Source organism: Zophobas morio, unplaced genomic scaffold (assembly GCF_036711695.1).
Source record: "Zophobas morio isolate AGI-343-1 ecotype UQ-CSIRO unplaced genomic scaffold, CSIRO_AGI_Zmor_V1 ptg000175l, whole genome shotgun sequence".
Classification (NCBI taxonomy): domain Eukaryota; kingdom Metazoa; phylum Arthropoda; class Insecta; order Coleoptera; family Tenebrionidae; genus Zophobas; species Zophobas morio.
The window spans coordinates 227,179-248,919 of NW_026972279.1; the positions used below are offsets into that span (position 1 = coordinate 227,179).

Sequence of the window (21,741 nt, forward strand, 5' to 3'; positions counted from 1 at the left end):
GTTTTTTTTCTGCAAATTATCTTAAATTTGTATTTTCCTTCCACAAAAGGGGGCCGTAACATTTTTACTAACAGTACTTTCCCAGCATTCATCCATTTCATGTGATTCTATTCTCATTAGGAACGGTTTAACACGTTTTTTTGCTTTACTTTTTACTTGGTTAAAGCCAATTTTTTAATAATTTTTTATAAATTGTTTATTTAATCTATTAGAGGTGATTTAAGGATTTAAAAAACCTGTCTTAACCTTTTAGTGGTTTTTTTGTAAGCCAGGCCTACTCTGCAAAACTTTCCATTATAGTTATTATAATTGGCGAAATAAAAATCTCTCCTTAATACATTTTTGTTAAATAAAAGCATTAGATACAAAAAATCAATATATTCAAAGACTATAACAAATATAAGTTTATATGTAAAACAAGAAGCCCTCAATAAATGCCGAAAGTATAACGATCAGGTCCCAAAAAAGTTACAGCTTTTGTGTAATCAAAGTTATTAAATAATTTAGAAAAAAGAAAATGGTTGTATTCCTCCCTCTAAAAAACTGTGTGCAATCCTTGTTATTGATTTTGTATTTTAGCATAGAAAACTAAATCCATTTTGACTACTTAAAAGTATTGTTTAGGTAGCTTTAAAAATTTACTAAATGCTCGTTATATTAGGAAACAAGAAAAAGTTTTTAGTGCAGCTCTCGATTTTTTTTAGACACTGGCATACAATGGTCGGTCATCGTAAGTTACTTTAAGACGCACGCTTCAATCAAAATTCCCCTCATCTGTAAGGGTGGAGCTCAAGTGTCCACCAGTGTACACGCTCTTTTATAGAGCTTAAATGACTATCCCGAGAGACTGGAAAAGCGGAAGATACCCGGCCCGGACTAAGCCTAGCGTGGTGCCTGAAGACACCGGCAAGCGCTACTGCTAGTAGGCTTTCTGCCACCTACTATGATTTTTGCTTGCGCCTTCAAGCTTTAATTTTTTTATTCAAAAATATTTTAGTTGCGAATCATGCATTTTATAAATTTTCGAGATTATAGAAAAAAGACCGTAATCCTCACTCCAGGGAAGGTTTTTCATTTTATTGGTGTTGTGGAGAGGTCATAGTTCTAAATTTTCCTAACGTAGGTTTGTTTTATTGTAGAGTCGGTGAGTGCAAATTTTATATCGCGGGAGTTGATAAACTTTTAAGTAAATATCGAAAAAAGTTTTTTAATTAAACTATATTTATATTATATTATAAAAGTTCTGTATAAAATTTTCATTAGATTAAAAAGCAATGTATGAAGTTTTAACAAAGGCACACTTACTAAAGGTTACAGTTAAGCAAGGCATTTATTTAAAGAGAACATTTAATTCAAAAAATCCACTTTCAACAAAATTAAAGGTAACAGAAATACTAGATTTCAGGTTTATAACCATTAAGTTAGTGATGTATACTGACTCGTATCTTCAACTGACTAATATATTTTTGGTGAAGGGGGCCGCATATATCTGAGGAAGGAATTTATACTCATGAACATAATTAGCAATATTTGGTACGTTTGCAAGTAATTTAAATTATTATGTATTTAACATCCAATATTTCCTGTTCATGAATTTAATTTTAATAAGTCTATGGGAAGAAAGCATGAAAAATTAAAAATAAAAGTGCCAATAATGCACGGTTAAAAACAAAACTCTAGAGGAGCCGCTGCCGCAATTAAAAATGCTTCTTAAAATTAACTCAAGGTCTGAATTATGAACCACAATATGAACAAGTGATATAAATACTGAGGAAATTATTTATTATCTCGTAAGTTAGATGTAGTAATCCCTACGCAATATGACTTACTTTTACTAGTTTGTAAATTTGTACAAAATTTTCAATTAAATACCATAATAGGGGAGCACGCCAATTCCTACAAGATAATTTTTAAATAGAAATTATAATTATACTAGAGTACATGCGACAGGCGTCAAGTTGTAAATTTTAATTATAAAATAATGAACTTGAATACTTAAAAGTCCATCAAACTCACCTAAACCGGTTAAGATTTAATTGGGATATCAGAGACTTTTAAAAGACATAAATTTTAATTATATTTGGTTGACATAATCAACAAATAAACATTATTAAACTATTAGTGGAAATTTAACCAATTTACTTAATAGTAATTAGAAACGTATATTCATATTTTTGAAGATTACAAGTTTCTTTGCAACTATAAGTATATTTCACTGCTATCTTTAGGTTTCCCCTTTTTTTGAAGTAATATTGAAAAATGTTAATTTACTTCTTGGCATTATTCTCAAAATCCTTTTCTTTTTTATATGTTAAATGCAAAGTTCTTTACACCTTCACGTCCCTTCATTTTCTTTGTCTATGCTACTTTTGTATAAAGTTTTACTCTCAATTTATAAGGTCCTCTTCATTGTCGTTGTTGGCAACCTGTAAACCTGGACACGATACCACTTTGGTGGTTTTTTAAGCAATTAACTTAATTTCCTTTAATAGCATTGATTGATTATCAAACTATTACTTGTATCAAAAAGTATTGTTACGCGTTTTCATGCAAGTAACGCTTTATTTTTAGAGAAATTAATTAATTCTTTGTACAACCTCTCAGCGAAATCAAAGATTAATTTATGTGTTAAATTTCTTAGGGGGTAGATAAAAGGCAAAAGGTGAAAATAAAGAGGGGGACAAAATGACAATCGCTGCTCAAGAATGAAGGAAACATGTATATCGATTATCGATATCAGTGCAAGTTCAAAGTTGATAATTGTTGAATTGAGATCTACTACAAGCTTTTAAACCTTAATTATCGGTGTAAAACGTTATCCAAAGAAAAACTTAGATAATATGAGGCCGTTTAACTGGTTTTATAGATGCACCAGCACTATTCAAGTTTACGATAGAGTACTTATTGAAAGTCTTATCGAACGTAAAGCTTTCTTTTCTCATACTATACACTCTTATTGAAATACCATAGAATAATTTCTTTACCAATAAACGGGATAGTTTTAGGGTATTTAAACCTTTAAGCCTTTAGAAATTAACTATACACAGATATATATATAAAGTACAGCTGTACGGACGTGAACAAGAGGAAAGCTCAAAAAAAATTAATGCGACTGCCTGTTTATAATAAGCAAATGTTCCTTATATGATAATAATTAAACTAAAATACTCATAAAAATTGCCTAAAATGGAGGTTTACTTTAAAAAATTATGAACCGGGATCTTTTCCTCAACAGATAGCTATGGGTTATCCGGCTGCTGCGGTTCCTGCCACATTTTAATTAGCCTACTTTCAAATTGGTAATTTCATGTTTGCTCCCTATATCAAATTGTATAAAAGATGTATGGACGATACTTCGCTCAAATGGAGAAAAAACACAAATGTGCAATTTATGGCTTTGCGAAGCATATGTCGCTTTGTACTAGATTAAACTGGGCTATGGATATAAAACAAGACAATTCTAACTGCTTTTTAGATTCTTTTTCAGAAATGGAAGCCAATAAATTGTTTGTATAATCTATGGTTAAAAACTTTCATTATATCTTTACACAGCCTGCAACATTGCTCAAGCTCTTAATGCATTAAAAGGAGTTATTGTGCCATTCACCCGCAGGTATAAGCACCTCTGTGCGCATCAAAAAGATTTTTGGATTCTCACAAAGAATCTTTATGATAGAAATTTAGAAAGGGGTTACCCTAGTAAAAAACTAAAGACTTTAATGATCCGCACCGTTAAAGCTGTTCAAGAAAAACTAAAGAATAACCCCTCAGATAATAACAATGATTCCTAGAATACCAACGTTTCTGATATAATTTCTATTATTTTTCAAAAAGAGAATTCTACGCTATATTCTTGGTGCAAAAAATTAGAAAGAATAGCAAAATCCTAGACTAATAATAGCTTATAAAAGTCTACTACCTTAAAAGATTTATTTTTTTCCTATAAACCTTGGTAGATCTAGCTGACTTCTTACAAAAAGTATTGGGTATGGTGATTTTTACTTGGCTAGATTAAAAGATTTAATCACAAAAAGCCGTGTTTCCTACTTATTCGAGTATAACAGGGGATTACCGCTCAGGAGGTATATCTACTCGAAAAGGAATGTTATTGAGCGCCCTATGGTTCACGTTATGCTCAAAGAAATATATATATCATCATTTTTTTCACATATTTTTTTAAATAAAGGAAGCAAAGCTGTATATTAATATCACTCTAAGTCTAATTTTTGAATTATAATTGACTATAAGATTATAAACCTAGTTAAAGGTGTAAAACTTAAACAAAAGTCTTGCTGGTGGTAGTTGTTTTATTATGTTAATTGCGTTATAAGAATTCAGTTAGTATTTCGATTTTTAAATCGAGCTGATTTTAACCTACCTTCTGTTGAAAATTATTCTTCCATTAGCCAAAAAGTTAAATTTCAAAATATTTTTATCTGATGTGTACGCATTTTATAAAGTCGTATCAAATTATTATGGACACGTGAAATTGTTTATGTTTGTAGATAAGATGTTTAATAATTAGTTATTAATATAGCTATTCCGTTAAATACAGATTTTTACAGATCCACGGAAATAAATAAATTATGTTTAAGACATAGTTTTTAACTTTTTAAGCTAAAAGCGTAAGATTTTTTAAAAAATTTTTTAGTTTAATTTATAAAGAGCCCTGCCGTTAATATTTATAATTTCCAAATGTTGAGATCAATTTAAAGTTGAAACTTTAATTAAAAGGACTAGAACTGAAGGTCTCTGCTCGCTTAAAGGATAATATAATCAACTGAAACACTATAATTTTTTACAGCTAATATTTTACGAATTATAGTTTACTTAAGATAATTGTTAACATGACAAACTTGATATAACCTTTTCTAAATAAAGGCCAGTGATTTTAGGCCTGATGTAAAACTTTTTTCACTGATAATAAATATATAAAATTATAACCGATTATTAAGCAGTAGAATATAAACCTTAATCAGATCTTTCAAAAAAACATTTAAAAAACTAACATTACTACGCGCTTACAAAACGGAACTTATTGCGCTATTCTATTAACATTATAAAATAAGACATCCTAGTACTTAACCCTTGTGCTTCTGTTTTGACATCAAAAGAACTTATTTCTACAGTTTTCCATAAAAGAGTACTTTGCGTTAAAAAAATTACTAAAAGTAGGTGAGATACGAATTAAAAAAAAAGCTCAAAAATATAACTAAAAACTATCAATTAGTATATTTTATTATCCATCTTATTTAGAAATATTAATGAGGAGTAGAGCAGTTCGGTATTTCAGATTTTTGGCAGAGTAATTAGGTAATCTTTATAATATTAATATTTTTCTTTGAAAAAATAAATTATTAAATACTTCAATAAAATGCTAGCAGAGATATACCCCATAACCCGAGTAAAGAAGAAATGTTGCAAATGTATATTTTGATTAAGTTTGCCTCACGCACGTTTAAAACTAATGAGCAACTATTCCCAGCAATTAATATACGCAAAGCAGTATTAAAGGCTACACATGGGCTCGCCGCCTTATATGTATATATATACTAGTAACTAACACTATCTAGTATAGTACCCGTACCTAGTACCATGCTCATCTATAGCAACAAGTACTATTCACTATGACCCGAATCACCAAGCGGCGAGACAGGTATCATAGCTACAAGCACTAATAGCTTTCGAGAAGCATATAGTACAAGTACTATACCGCACCGGCTCGATCGTAACGACCAGCTAGCTAACTACATACATTCCTATAGCAGTATATAGCGCAAGCACCGGCGTCTCATGGGCTTGAGATAGTGTTAATGCAGTCACTCATAGCATAAGCCTTTATAGAAGAAGCCTTCGCACGCGGTTAGTGACTTATGAGCACAAGCACTTATGCTACTTAGCTGATTCCATCAATGTGCTAGTCAGTTACACACAAAAGATATCCACAGCTATTCCGTTGCTTTTCACTGAGGATTGTCGCGGGAATGCAACTCTAGTATACGCTCATGGCAGGTTGCAAGATAATTTCTTCTGACAGGTCATTTCGTCAAGCTATAATATGCAATACTCGTAGCTTCGTTGCTAGTACCCGACTCACGTAAGGCTGGAGGTAGTAGTATAAGTATCATGAATCCTAGGAATATAGCACTAATCTAGTGAACCTGTTTGTTGTGTAGTTTTTACCATTTCTAAGAGCGTGCCTTTCGATAGGTACCAATAAACCTACATCTCTCCACGATACCGTACATACTCCGACTCGCATCGATCAAGCAGGATAACCATATTCATAATGTTCCTTCGGTAAGTATTCCATTGAGGTTCAAGTACTATGAATTCGCCTCAGCTCAACGGACCCGAACATCATAGAGTGATTATTAGACACCACAAGATCTTATCTAATGTACACATGTACGGTAATCCATCCGTGGATGGCACCCAATCGTCTTAATTCTGTGTCAGACATGTACCTTGAGACTCAAGGAATAACACACACAACAACCATGTATACATAGGACCAATCTTTTTCGACCGCTTTAATGATAACGTTTATTCAAATCACTGATTGGTGATCGTTTCTTAAGTTAAAGATTGTACGATGCGTTTGCGATAGTCTAATGATATAACTTCCGATACAGTGCTACCAATCATAGCATTTCTCTATTCAGTTTGCTATAGTCATTTATTGATTGAATGACATAAGACTTAACTGCTGAAATCGAAGCAAAGCAAAGGACCGCTGCAGGTTCGAGATGATTTCATGCACTCAATTAATTTGCATTGCTCAGGAGTAAGTTAACTAGCTCGCTCTCTATATAAGAAGTTTTGAGCTCCTTAAATATTATAGTAAAGTACACTATTTTTGAGATATCGATTTTTCGCTAATTTTTAACTTTTAATTTTTAACTTTTAATTTTTATAGTGTATATATCTCAAATATATTTATATTTGATTTTGTAGTTAACCTCACTAAATTTACATAGTGTTTAAGTTTATAAAAGTTAGTTTGTTTAATTTAGCTGTTATAAATCTAGTGTCTTTGTAGTAGTTCGTTGGGCTCTAAATATTGTTGCTCTGCTTAAAAAGTCACTACAAATAGATAATTATTTTTACAATAATATATTATTCTTCTTTAGTAAATCCTCCATGCTTGAAACAAAGCGTTAGATTATTACTTATTACATGTAACAGAGTCTAGGTTAGGAGGACGATTATTTATCTATCAACTAAAGTCGATTAATTCAATAAGAAGTTAAGAACCAGCTTAGTTTTATTACAATTTGTTCATTAACTTTAATACGATGAGCTGTTTTATAAAAAACCAAAACCCTCACATCCTAATTGCTAAAGCCACTATTTACCTTGCTGTAGTTAAGTTAGTAAAGATCAAGCTACTACTTCCTAAATTGTTATTTCACAATCGTAATGGTCAAATTATTACCAAGAAGATCCGGAAGCTTCTATTCAAAGGTACTATCAAAAGCTACACATCAGCATTAGGCTTCATGTTCTATTTCACTCCCTTAAGGTTCTTTTGCATATTTTCCTTCACAGTACTTTGTCATAATGAATTCACCTAAGGCTCGATAACCAAGATTACTTCCTAGTAGAAGGTTACTAGTTTCTTTCTACTCGATTTAATAGTTTGTAAGGAGGTTGTTTCACCTTGGTTAAATAAAAGTAAAGATGTATATTACTTTGAACGTCGGTGACATTAAGTTAATGATTGGATCAACTTTAGTCAAGCTGATTATTGTATTAACTTGAGTAGATTAGTATAAGCTTATTAGCTAACCATTATCTTATAACCTTAGCTACAAAGTCAATTAGCCATCAAAGGGATAAGTTAAGGTTAAGTTAGATTCCTTTAGGCAGCTATGCTTAAGAATGGAATCAAACCATTGACGTTACTGTCAGTAAAGTTTTACCACTAAACTACTTAAGCAAGTTCTACTTTAGTAGAACAAAATAACTAACTAACAGTCTAGATATGTTAGCTAGTTAAAAGTTCTACTAAAGTAGAACGAAAAAAAAAAAGTAAAGTTAAAGATTTCCTCTTTTCTAATTAGGGATCCCAGCTCAGGCTATGCCTCTAGGACGACTTAAATTGCTATGCAATCGTCGCCTGGCGACTTCGTGAACGCCAGGTCCACCTAGTGAACAAAGAGGAAATCTTGGACTTTCCTTTGTTTTTTCGTTCTACTTTGGTAGAACCTTTGCATTTTTATTCATGTTAAGCTGTCTACCAGGATTAAGATCAGTTAAGATAGATCTTATAAAATTAATAAAATCAACGTATTTACTAGATAAAAAGAGAAGGATAGTTCAGGCCTGAACAAAGTAAATAACCTTCTATGTACTAAGAATAATTTCTTAGGAGCTCAATGACTGCCCTAGGTTTAACTTAAATAAAACTAGTTCCGCTCATTAACTTACTAAAATAGTCCGAGCTAAGGGTAAAGTTTATTAGATGATACTGACGACTCTCTATACAACTAACTAGTCATATATTATAATAATCTTCACAGTTAGTTCTTAACTTTAATTGACTTTCTTCTGATGCTTGGTTGGTTATTTAATTAACCTACCAAAGTTATCAAATAATACACTAGATGAATACTCCTACTTGTTTAGTCTATAGTAGGAAAAATAATAGGAAAAATAATAAACGATATTTGTTTACTGATTAAAGGAACTCATTGTGCGTAGTAAATTAAACTAGTATCGCAACGCTATATTGACTCAACGCTCAGTATTATAATTTACATTGATCTTGTAGGTTGTTGTATTTACGATTAAAATAATTGATCATTATCTTTATGTAGAAAAATCATAACACACGTAAATAATTACATCAAAGTTACTAACTAATTCGAGTTTAATTAAGAGCTCGACTGATCAACGATGTAACTAATTTAGTTAGCTTACTTAGCTCTACGTAATGTTAATTAAAAACTAACCAATGAGCTAATTTACTAAACAAACCTATAAAGAATTTAATATCTGTAATAAAGTAAATAAAAGTTAGCTTTATAAAAATATTGATAATTTTAACATTTAAATCTAAATTATTGTTATTATTCTCGCTAACTAAATTAAGTAACTTGTTCGCTAAACTTAATTATTTAGTATAATACATAATCGGATATAGCTTCTTTAACCTTAGCCTGTATCTTTGTTTAACCTGTTACTTTATCCACTTAAAGTAATAAGCTCTGTGATTCAAGTTCATAAATTGTCAGTGTATTATTATATTTTATGAATTAAAGCTTTAAAGAAGGGATCTTTAGCGCCTCTTAACTTTAATATTATCTTACTATACAATTTTATACTTTGATTAACAAATAAACTAAATGTTCTAACTTTTTATAATAAACTGTAAAGACAAAATATAATTTACAATATAACTAACTCAATAAAATCTATTTGAATTAAATCAGATAAAATATAATTTAATAAAATATAAAAACAATATAATCTAATTAAATAAAAGAAAATAGAATTTAAGTCAGATAATAATAATAATTAACTGGGTAAACACTCGTTTAGTTGCTAAACCCTTAAATTTTATTAAACATTCAAGGCTTCTAAACCCTGTATATAGATATGAAACTAGTTTAAATCGTGCATGAATTTATGTACGAGCTTTTGTCGCACCCTAAACTTTACAGACTGCAGAAAGTAAGTCCTTGGTTTAAGCTCCTTGGCAACTGCTGATGTTGGCTAATAACAGTACACTATGGTATTAAACTTTATCAAATAATAATCTTTTTTGCATTTATACACTTTCGCATGCAACTTAGCTGATTTCATACAAATATACAGTAAAGTTTAGTGTATTTAGGTAATATCAAAATAAACATACTATCATAAATAATAAAACAATTAAATGCAATTAAAAAAAAAATACAATCCATTAAAATATAATAAAATATTAAGAAAATAAATTATAAATAACAAAAAATTAAATCAAGTCAAATTAATTATGAAATTAAATAACATTAGATAAAATCATATAAACCTTATAACAATAAACTTAAAATCCAATCTGTTAAACTATACCTAGTTCCATCAACTATAATTAAATAGAGTACATTTTATAAAATAATTTAACATTACAAAATAAATGAAGTTAAATAAAACTGAAATAAATTAAAACTTAAATATAAATGTAATGAATCATATAAGAAAAATCCTCCAATAATCAAACTAAATTTATTAAAGATAATAAATAAATTAAACATAATGAAGGATAACACTCTATACTACTGCTACTTTGTTACTAAGGATACAATTGGTACAATAATCATAGCTTCGATGCTAGTACTTAACTTCTAAATAATTCCTATAAGTAATAAACCTAATTAGATAACAATCAACTAAATATAGTTAAATTTAAACAAATTATTAGAAGAATATTTTTACTTTTTATAATAAATAAAATCTAGTTCAATCAAATGAATCCTACTATACAGATACTCAAACATTAATAAAATAAAATAACATTAATAATATTCTACAGACAATCCTACTAAATAAAAATTACAAAAATAAATTTAGCAAAAAATAGGATTTGTCAAAAGAGTTCTTATACTATATATATTTAAGACGCTCAAAAAAAATGCTTAATAAGAGAAGAGAACTAGTTAACTTTCTTCTCGCTGCTTGATTTCTCTCGTGCGTTTAACTCACTAACGTACGAGCTTTCTTCGCATCCTCAACTAAGCTGTAACTTCAGTAGGTAAGACCATTGTGGTTGTATAGTAAACGCTTTGGCAACTGAATAGGTTGGATGCTTAATGGGCATGCTAGGCGCGGTTAGTGCCTTGGACTGTTTGGTTGAAATTGTGATCATTCGTTTAGTTTTGTACATTCTTTGTCGGAGCGAGGTTGGCTTTTTTTGATTCAAATTTAGACCCTAGACTGACATCGTAAAGAGGCCAAAAAAGATTGGTCCATCTAATACGCGGTTGCTGCATACGTTTTCCGGCGTCTCCTGGTACGTGTTTGACACAGAATGAAAACAATGGGGTGCCATCCAAAGATGGATAAGTATACAGATGTACATAAGCTAACGTACTGTAGTGTCTAATAACCCTCTATGGCTGTAGGGTCCTGTGAGCTTTGACGAATTCATAGTAATTGAACCCCACAGGAATACTTACCAAACTACCTTTATGCATATGGTTATTCTGCTTTATCGCGATGAGTCGAGGTCTGCATACTACTTTGGAGAGACGTAAGCTTATTGTTACATGTCGAAAGATACGCTCTTAAACTTGATAAAAACTGCGCAGCAAATAGATTCATTTTGGTAGGTTCTAGCTTACCTGTAGCTGATGGACTGCTGCTATTGTCTCGAACTTGAATAAAGTTTACTCGTTCAAGTACTAGCTTCGACGCTACGAGCTTTGTACAACATATCTAGTCTACTAACCTATGTAACAAAATAACCTTAAGTTTATCCGCGATTTATACTAGCGGTTGCCGTTCGGACGCTAATCCTCTGTGAAAGGCAATGAACGAGCTGTGATAACTTGATATGTTTACTTATAGCATATTGACGGAAACAGCTAAGTTGCATACGTGCTACTTATTATAAGTCACTAACTGTGTGCGAAGGCTTTTGTTTAGCAAGGCGTATGTAATGAGTAATCAAAATAGCACTAGCCCTCGTCCAGGGGCCTGCGGTCTACTTAAATAATCTTATCGTTTAACTATTGACTCAATAAATAGTACTTGTATTATATTAGCTTAATTCTCTAGTATTGTATACGTACTTTTGTAGTTTCTTGGCCAGATTTGGGCTGGATGAACTCTTTACCTTGGGTCCCATTTTCGGTTCCGGTTGACTCGACCACTTTTTAATAGTGCTAGTTACTATATCGGATTGACTCTGGTATGGTACTAGCACTGTTAATGAATAGTGCTATTTACTAGTATTAGCTATAATGTGGCGAGCCCATTAATTTATAAATAGCTGTCTTGGGAAAAGATATTAGTTAATAATCCAAATTATATTATAAGCAAAGCTGTATAATCAGATTACACAGTTTTAGCAATTTGCGCTTATTTTAATATATTTTTTATTAAATGTTAAAAATAATTATCCCATTTTCCACCTGCATAATTTAGGAAGGAAAATCTTCTTTATTAAATAAAGGATTTAATATAGATAATCGTATCTCTCTTAATTATAAATAATTTAATAATTTTATAGTAATAAAATATAATCTACATATACCATTAGTATTACTAATTTAACTGTTAAAATACAACGACTGATTAATATTCAATTTATATTAAGTTTTCATTCTACCCACCTAATTTACACAATCCTTATAAGCTTTCATTGTAATTTAAAAGACAAAATATTTTAGTAGCGTCACAGAGTTTTTATGCTGTATAAGTTTTCATAATATATAATTTTTTTATTTTTTATTGAGCTTAAATTTTTTTCCATTTTTAAAGTTTAAATTAAAATATAGAAGGCCATGGTACTACAAAGCTTTAAAGTTGTAAAACTATTTATAACAATAAGTTAAATAAAAAGCAACACTTTACTATATCTGTCGAAAATTACTATAAGTATTAAGGCTTTAAAAAAGATTTAAAAAATAGTTAAAAATTTAATCACGAAAATCGATATTAACTTGCTATTAACAGAATTAGTATATTAGGAAATTGTGTCATGTCACAACTAGACTTAACTGTTTAGTAATCTCATTAAACCAGAGACAACATCTCTAAGCGTTGTTCTACACATTATTAATTATGGGTATGGGACTATATATTTACTGCAGAAGAGTTTTTTCCTTAAATTGTTTGTTTCCTAGAGTTTTCAAAATTAATAATTTATACAGCACCCCTATTAATGCTTTTTGGAGACATCGGTAATTAAAAATTCATTTATCTGATTAGACTGAAAATTAATTTTTTTTTTCCATGCACAGGGTTTGCCTTTGAAATTTTTAAAACTCCCTTAGAGAAGGCAAAAAATTTATTAGAAGACACTGTAAAAAGCAGGTTAAATGAAACTATTGATGCTAGTGAAGCTAAATACGTTACCGTAATATACACAAAGAGAGAAGCAAATATTTCTTATAAAACTATAGAAAAGAACTTGGCTTATTGTTTTTTAGAAAACGATTGGGACAGAAGCGAGGCTTTGAAGACCATTGATATATGCGAAGGTGCTAAACCATTTCACCTAGTGGACTTTGATGAAAAAGGAGGGCCCAACTTTGTTTTTGAAAGACGCTTTATGAAAGCAGGCATTCCATGTCAAACCTATAGTTTTACTAGTAACAGAAAAAATCATACCGTAAGGGTTCCAACTAAAAAGGAAATATATTACGCTTATTCCGCCATATACAAGAGCAATATTAGTAATGCCTTCAGTCCTGAAAGGCAGTGGCCCATTAACCCCGATGTCATAAGAAATATAGTAAAAGATATTGATCTTGATACTGTCTATAAAAACTACATCAACGACTACTGGGAAAATAATTATCATAATTTCTCTAAACATTTACGGTTGGTATTTATAAAAAGTGTCTTACTGCAACACGAAGAACTTACGTTGAGCGAGAAAGGGGTGGCCCTTGCGATGGATGCAGTCACTGAAAGAGAGGAAGAAGGAGTTGGGATAAATTTCATTGGCTTTTATGTCCCAGTACCATCCACTGTGCTACTTCAGAGTTTAGGTCCATTTCCTTTTCTAAATTTGTTATTTTTAAAATGGGTTTCTAACTATAATACGAGAGTGTATGCAATGGATATATTTTACATAAAAAACAACACCGATGGCCATACGCTTCTATATATAAACGGTAATGCCTCACCTATTCATGAATTTTACAGCACAAAACAAATGTTATCATGGTTTAAAAAACAGTGTAGAAATAAAGCTACAAGAATAGCATTGCTCGCTCATTTTCCATTTACAGAATCTGAAAGCATTTATAAACTTCTAGATAATTTAACGGGAAATGAAACTGAAACGGACTTTTTACTAGATAAAAGTATCCCCAGTGATAAATCCATATTCGAGGTGATTACCTACTACATAATGACAGAGAGTACCAATAGCCTCCCGAATATGATTGTCTCTAATAGGGATAAAAAGAAACAGAAATTTATAGACTGGATTGACTTTGCATCGCTTCTTATCCTCCCGTTTTCTTTATTATTTCCCCAAGTTCTACTATTTGACGCGCTCTTTATTGGCTTATCTCTTGCAGAAATGGGAATCGCCATAGATGATATGCGTTATGGAAAAACTGTAGGCAGGAGCCGCCTTTTTTTTGGGAGCTTGAATGCACTTCCCCTAGCGGGCCTATTACCAAAAACTCAAGCCTCTTTAGAAAAAATTTATAATAAAATAAATGGCTTCCTTTCAAAAGAGGAAAAAGTTATATTACACAACAGTGGGATCAATAAGGGACTGTCTATAAAAGTGAAAGATAGTGCTAAAGGCAGCTTGCACGAAACAGGCGTTCAACCCACTGACGATCAAATTTATGAAGCAACTGACCAGCACCCCTTAGAAGATAAGATTCCGTCTAGCAATGGCAGTCCGAGTTTGAAACCAAAATTAGATGTTCCGATATCACTAAAGGAAGCAGGCGCTAGCGAAGAGGATTTGGTGGTTACCAGAAATGAAGAAGAGCCCAAAGTTAAATTACATGAAAATTCTGAATTCAACTTAAATAATGAACAAAGGATTACCACTCGGGAAAAAATAGAACTTCAAGGTGGTGCAGACGATGAGTTTCCAGCCAGAAAAAGACCAAAACATGAGTATGTTTCTTTAAATGGTATTAAACTAAAAAGTAGTTATAATACTCTCGAGGACAGCGAAGTATTATTTGAACGTAAAAATAATTTTAATCCTACTAATAAGTATTTTATTGAAAACTCTAAGAAAGCTATTAGGGCCGTTTATTACGATCTAGGCAGAAATTGCTGGAGATATAAATTTGATCAGGGTACTGAGGGAAGCTTAGCGCTCACGATTAATAAAGAGTGGGAGGAATTGTCGCCAGAGTTAACTATAGTAGTTCCTCATCAAAGCTTTATAGAATCTTTTCCACATCTCCCTGAAAACTGGGAAGAAAAAATTAGTGTTTTTTTCGAAGAAGACCAGTATGGCCCTACAAGACAAGTAAATGGCATCATTTTTAAAAATGGTCGTTACAGAATTTTGTTTGAAGGTGAAGAGAAGATAGTACTGTACGACCAACAAAAAGGCTATTGGCATATTGAAGGTAGTTCAAATAGACTGGAGTTCACTACTGACAAAAAATGGGCTGAAATAGACGAATCTAATCCGGTTTCTCTACCAACTAATAAATTTATAACACATGAAGATTATTACCGTTATATTCTTCTTATAACCCTTAACAAAAACGTTAGGGAGGTGCCACTCATCTTAAACTTTGTATTAACAGGTGAAACACCAGAAAAATTTTTTAATCTTTTAAAAATATATCAGAAAGCTTTTGAAAATGGTTATATTGGAAAAAATCACATAAAAATATTTACCTACGGGCCGGAAGCTACAATTAATTTTTTTGAAAAAGCTGAAAGTTCCATAGCTTCCATCAACATTCAAGATTTCAAAAATTTAGAAGGACTATCTGATTATGTGGATAGTATAAAGCCATACTATCAAAGTGGAGGGGAGGAGCTATATAATTTACTTTTGCGCCTAAAACTAAGTGAAACATATCCGGGAATATTTCTAACTTTGAATCATGACTTACCCGTTAATATATTTAAGGAACATCTCTTAGCTGATGAAACAGGAATTTTATTACAAACTCCCGTTTATGACGATAAACTAAATCAGTATGTATTTCCAAGTAACTGCTTTACTTCTCAAGGTGCTCAAGGCAAAGTTTCGTTGCTTCTAAGTAGCTTCTTGGATAATCTCAAAAGCGTGTCGAGTAGTAAGTTATCTATAAATAATTATGATGTTCTCTTTACAAAAAGTGTACAGTCTACCTTTAAAGGTTACGAGGAGTATTTGACTTACTATAAAGCTACAAAAGATGTGACAAAAGATCTTTATTATTTAAGATTTTCCAATGTAAAACTTGTTAACAAGATAGACCAGTACTTTGGGCAACTAAAAAGCTTATTAACCAAAAAAAATAATAAGTGGATCATGGCTTTAAAAGAAAATGCTAGTCCATCTATTCATTTATTAGATGATCCTGAGAGTCTAGCCTTGATGCAACACCATAATATAGAATTGGTTATGATCAACAATGAAGCTCGCCTCATGTTCTCCACTAATAGTGATATTAGAAAGCTCTATACCTACAGAAAAATAGGCAATGATATAGCAGAACCTGAACAAACTAACCAACTGGCCTACTTTGACGAAGCAAATAATTTAGAAGTCTTGGATGAAAAAGTCCCAACAGCTTTGCCTTCAGAATTAACTAATTACCATCCAGAAAGTACGGTTTTATTATCCTTAGATGGAGTTCTTTCTCGGGAAAAAACAGTTCATCGTAGAAGCTATCAGTACATAAAGGTTGAACAAAGGTCATATAAAGTTCTATATGACGTTGACTTAAACTGTTGGATAACATATTTTTACGAAGCAAGGGAAAAAATAAAACCACATAAGCCAGTATATTTCGATGATGGAAAATGGAAAATGGTGGATAGAGGAGATATCTTACCTTTCAATAAGCACATAAATACAGAATTAGTTATACTTCCTTTGGTACCTAAAGTACCTCATAACGTTGATATATTACCTAAAATAGTTAATTTTTTTGTTAATGATTTAAATTTTGAAAGAGCTATAGAGGCATATCTTAATGTACCTAACGTTATAATTCATTACGACATCTCTGATGCTCTAATGCATGAATTCTTTAATCATATGTCTATAAGTAGATCATTTACCTGGAACAATGTGAGAAACGATCCAAGTTTTGCTAATTTCTTTCGCAGTGAGTTAGGAGGATATTATGAAGCAGCAAGGTTAAACAATTTTCCTGAAGTTGCCTACAACATTATGCAATACCAAATAATTCTAAAAAAGGGGGGAATTTTCGCTCATTACTCAAATGTACTTGTTCGCACTCTGCGTAAAATTTATAAAGCTAGAAGGAATGACATTTTGTTAAGTTATCCTATCTATGGTTGGTCTAGGGGTAGGGTGAAACATGTTATTTCTAACCAACTGTTTGCCTCTCATAGAAATAATCCTTTTTTTCTTCAGTTGAATAAAGATATATTAGCTGCTTTAAAAGAAAATGACGGCTACTTCGGCGACATTTTAAAAGGTATACGGCCAGGTTCAAGATTATTTCCTACAAGTGAGCTCGTAGGCGTGAACGCTTTTAACAGGGCAATTAAAAAAATGTTTCCGGAAATAAATACTTTATTAGATTATATAGATACTGAAAAAAGTGGATTATTATATTATAAGGGATTCGAAGAGGCACGGAATTACTTCTTTCCCCTTCAACGAGAGTATTAGGAGCAGTCATATCAACGTCCATGATTAAACTAACATAATTTTCGTAATAAACGTTACTATTTTTATATGTATACCAAGATCAAAGTTTACTTTAATATCTTTTGAAGCTACTAGCTTCTATTTTGGCATAAGTCTTGCTGGAACAGTCAAATTGAACATTTCGTTTTAAGACACCAGATTTCACAGTCAATGCTCTTTAAAGCTACGTGAATCAGGAAATTACTTTTTACAGATAGCTAAACAGTTCTTTGTTCCTTTCACTACATACAGAATATAAATAAACTTAGCTCATGGTTCACCCTACATCTTTCGGCCATGTATAATATAAGTAAATCTTTTTTGTGCACTGCTTATTTAAGCGTACTTATTATAAAAAAATTATGAGTTAGCACATTATTAATTAAAAAAGTATTACTTGCAATCATACAGAGTATAGGTTGACGACGAGTGTAAGGTTACCTTTCCTTATTAACCCTTTTTATAAATCCTTCTGGTACCATAACAACTTAGTTATATTATTGAGTCGTGTTAATAACGCTTAGCTCAGAAGAAGAGTTTTAGGAAACTATAAATTCGAAAGTGTAACTTGTTAGTATATTTCTTTTAGCGGTTTTCATTACCTCTTCATTGTTCACACAGTCATTAAAGCATCACTATTTTAGACGCGTGTAGTGTCCACGTTTTTTCGTTTACAACTTTCCATTAATAACGAGGCCCAATAAGAGCATATGAATTATTAAATAAGGTGGCTAAATTTATTTTTAACTTTATATGATGCTTGAATAAGTTATCGCTTCAACGTTCCTTGTATTAAACACTCGCCTTAATTAATTATTTATAAATACCTTTTAAAGCCACAAACTGTAAATTTATTGAGTAGAATTGACTATAAAGCGTTTAGGCAAGTTTAACCCTAATAAGAGGACCAACTATTAAAACCCAGTAGAAGTACTTAAAATGTTTATGGGAGTTAATTCTGATAAATAGTGCTCATACCACGTGACTACCCATGTGCCAGATACCATGTGATTATACAAGTGACTATGTTACATGTCATAACACGTGCATCTACGTCTCTCCCACTTTTTGTACATACCCTTCTCTAAGAGATGATAACCTGTCCCCCTCTTCCTTTTCCACGTCAGTTTATTAATACGTCAATTATTCTTCTTAAATATTTAATAGAGCTTTCTTGACCTCCCGTTATGCCACTAAAGTTTAAATGAGAGGTATCATAAGTCAGAAAGTGTTGTGGGTTATCAAGTTTTTACTAAGGTAACTGTAAACTAACACTACTCACTTTGCGCTTTAAATAGCGCTCTTACTATTATTAAGTCACTAGTCTCATTAAAAAAACCAGTTCATTATTTGTTTAGGTTTAATCATTTTTACTCATGAACGTTCGCTCAAAAGTAACATCATCTTATCTAGCCGCTTGTTCCCCTCAAGTAACGATTTGTGTTCATAAGATTTTTAAATCTGATATGTTACTTTAAGCTTGCAATTAGTAGTCACCCCTTTGAAATTTTCTAATAAATTTTTTTTCTTGAAATTAATTTGGCTGTTGAGGATTCCATACATTTCAACAACTTTATTTAAACCATTTCACTCTCACGAAAAGTGCAAGTATATTTAAATTATAATGTATAAAGATGATAGCTACTTATGTGGTCATAAAAATTTTACCTTTTAGTCTACCTATCCTTTATACAGGAGTTTTAGTTGATTTATAAATTACCAAGGTACAAACAAGAGTTCGAGAGGTCAGTTTGCTGATGGGCTGGTTCAGTCTAATTAAATAGTCTTCAATCTATTTTTTGCAAGCCTATTTTTCTGCTGTTCGTAAATTGTATACCAAATGATAACATGTTTAAAAACTTCAATCAATAAATTCTTAGAAAGTTTGCTATATGCTCTTAACTATCACTGTGTCCGTCTTTGAGGGGTTCTATAAGCCCCAGTTAAAAGTGTTCGTAGTACAATATTAACAGTATAGAAGATTCTCCTGTAAAAAATAAACACGGGTGGGCGACGCTTTCTGCAATCTGTCATTTACACTATGTATAAAGTAGACCTTTGCAACGTATTGAGAGCTTGTTTAGTCGACAGTGGAAGTAACACTAACTCACCCTCGCGACATTTGCTTTTCTAACAACATACATACACTATCGCTGACGAAAGAATGAGCAAGGAAGTAAAAGTTAATAAACACTGTAATGATTGGTGCGACATAATAAAGCCAAAAAAAATAATACTCATGGTAAATTTTTTAATAACAGAGCAAACATACTACAGCAAAACCGTTTTTTACCAATGTGCATATGCAAAAAAAAAAAAATTAAACTTTGGTCCCATCAAAAAATTTAACTCTGGCTGCAATTATCGCCCACACTGCACTATTCTCGGGATTCTTGCCACCAATTTTTTCAAAGTTTCCTTATGAACTTTGTAAACTTTCTTTGGGGAACACTACCCAGATTTCCTTTGATCTCACACATATTTTTCTGACTTTTCTAATTGTTTTCATCCCATTTATTTTTCTATCGGATTCAGGTTCGGAACTTTTGTGGTGGGAAGGGTGTGGGAGGCAAGCGAGTTGGAGGGTGTCTTACTCTTCTTTGCCGGCCAGGAAAAATACGCACACCCAATCGGTTTGTTAGGATCATTGTCCTGCATAAAGGTAATATTGAAGATTATCGCTCTCCCGGGGGCACCGCATTAGTTTCCCAGATTTGGAAATAATTATTGCGCACGATTTCAGTGAATTTGAGCAAATGTTCGACACCGGGAAAAGAGAATCAAACCCCAAAATAACTTCACCTCTTTGCTTCACCGCTAGAAGTACTCATGCCTGTAACACTTTTCGTTTTTGGTTTCTTCAAAGAAAAATTCTACGGGTTTGATCGTAGACTTCGTATTTGGATTCATATAACCACAACACGCTTCTCCAATCCTCCAGTGTTTAATTATCATATTCCTTTCACTTAAGACGTTTTGTTTGCTGCCTTCGTCGAAGTAGTAGTTTCCGCACAGCACATTGATAATGTAAATTGGCTTCTTGTAAGCGCCTTTTCTTGGTATTGACGAAATCTCTCACCTTGTCTTCCCAGATTTAAATTTGCTGTAATTATAGAAGTAGCAAGACGGGTATTACGCTTACTTATCAGTATGAAATTTTGGTCGACAGGTGCTTAGACGGTTCGAGTTGGGCCAGGGCGCTTGAGGTCTGCAAGATTTTTGCGTTCTTAAAACCGAGGAATTGCTAGAATGAACAGTAGATTTTTTCAGACCCACTTTTTCGGCGATGTGCAGCGTCGAAAACCTTTCCATTGAAGTCTTATAAACTCTGAACATTTCGCAATACCCATGGGCTTTACAGTAGCTTTTTTAAAAAACAAAACCACTTATAAGTCCTCCTGATAATACATTAATTAAAAAAACTATTCTCTTGGGTTTACGCGACGTCAGCAGTATGAAAGAATGAGAACTGGCCGGCACATAACCTACGTAATTGGGCACTCCTGAATACACGACCTCTCTCCAGTGAACTCCTGTGTCGAGATATCTAAAAAAGTCATTGTTCGACCTAAGGGGATTGAACATTGGCAGATCGTGAAACTACTGAATCTTTTTTAAATTAAACATTCACAAATGCGATGCAAACAGTCACCATGTTTGAGTTCTATAACTTGATCATCCGGAACAGAGTAGAGATTTTTACGTAGTGTTTTATAATTTTTTATCTACTGTTTAAACTGCCTTGAGCGATAGTGTATAAGCTTTTCAATTTAATTTGCTGTATACAATAATACCTTAACATCTACTAGTAAAATGGGTTAATTAATGTGAGATAAGTGAGACACTATTTTTAATGAGTTTAAATTAAACTTTATTTTTAAAGCAAAATATCAATAAATGTTATAATATCTTGGAGTTACCGAGTAGCTAAAGTTTATGATATTTATTTGGAACTTCAAGATGTGACGAGGTCGTTAGCATATCATCAAAAAAGAACTCTTCTCAATTTTGTATCGAAACAAAATTTGAACAATAAAGTCTACAGTAATTCTAGCTAAGAAATCCGGCTCTTTATGAAATGGATATGCCTCTGTTTGCTTGGTTTAGTTGTAAACCTGAAAAGTACGAGGGCTTCATCTAAGAAAATGGGATGTCCAGTTAATTCTTTTGTACTGCAACACGTATGGTCATACCTTAAGAATAGTCTCTTAAAGATCAAG

The 21,741-nt window shown here is 31.9% G+C and overlaps 1 long non-coding RNA gene across 1 annotated transcript; it reads left to right on the forward strand.

The window, feature by feature from the left end:
• Positions 1–930: 930 nt before the first annotated feature.
• LOC135145676 (uncharacterized) lies at positions 931–1,374 on the forward strand. Its single transcript, XR_010283530.1, has 3 exons — positions 931–1,066; positions 1,124–1,186; positions 1,264–1,374. It is a non-coding gene; the product is annotated as an uncharacterized LOC135145676 (long non-coding RNA).
• The last annotated feature ends 20,367 nt before the right edge of the window (positions 1,375–21,741 follow it).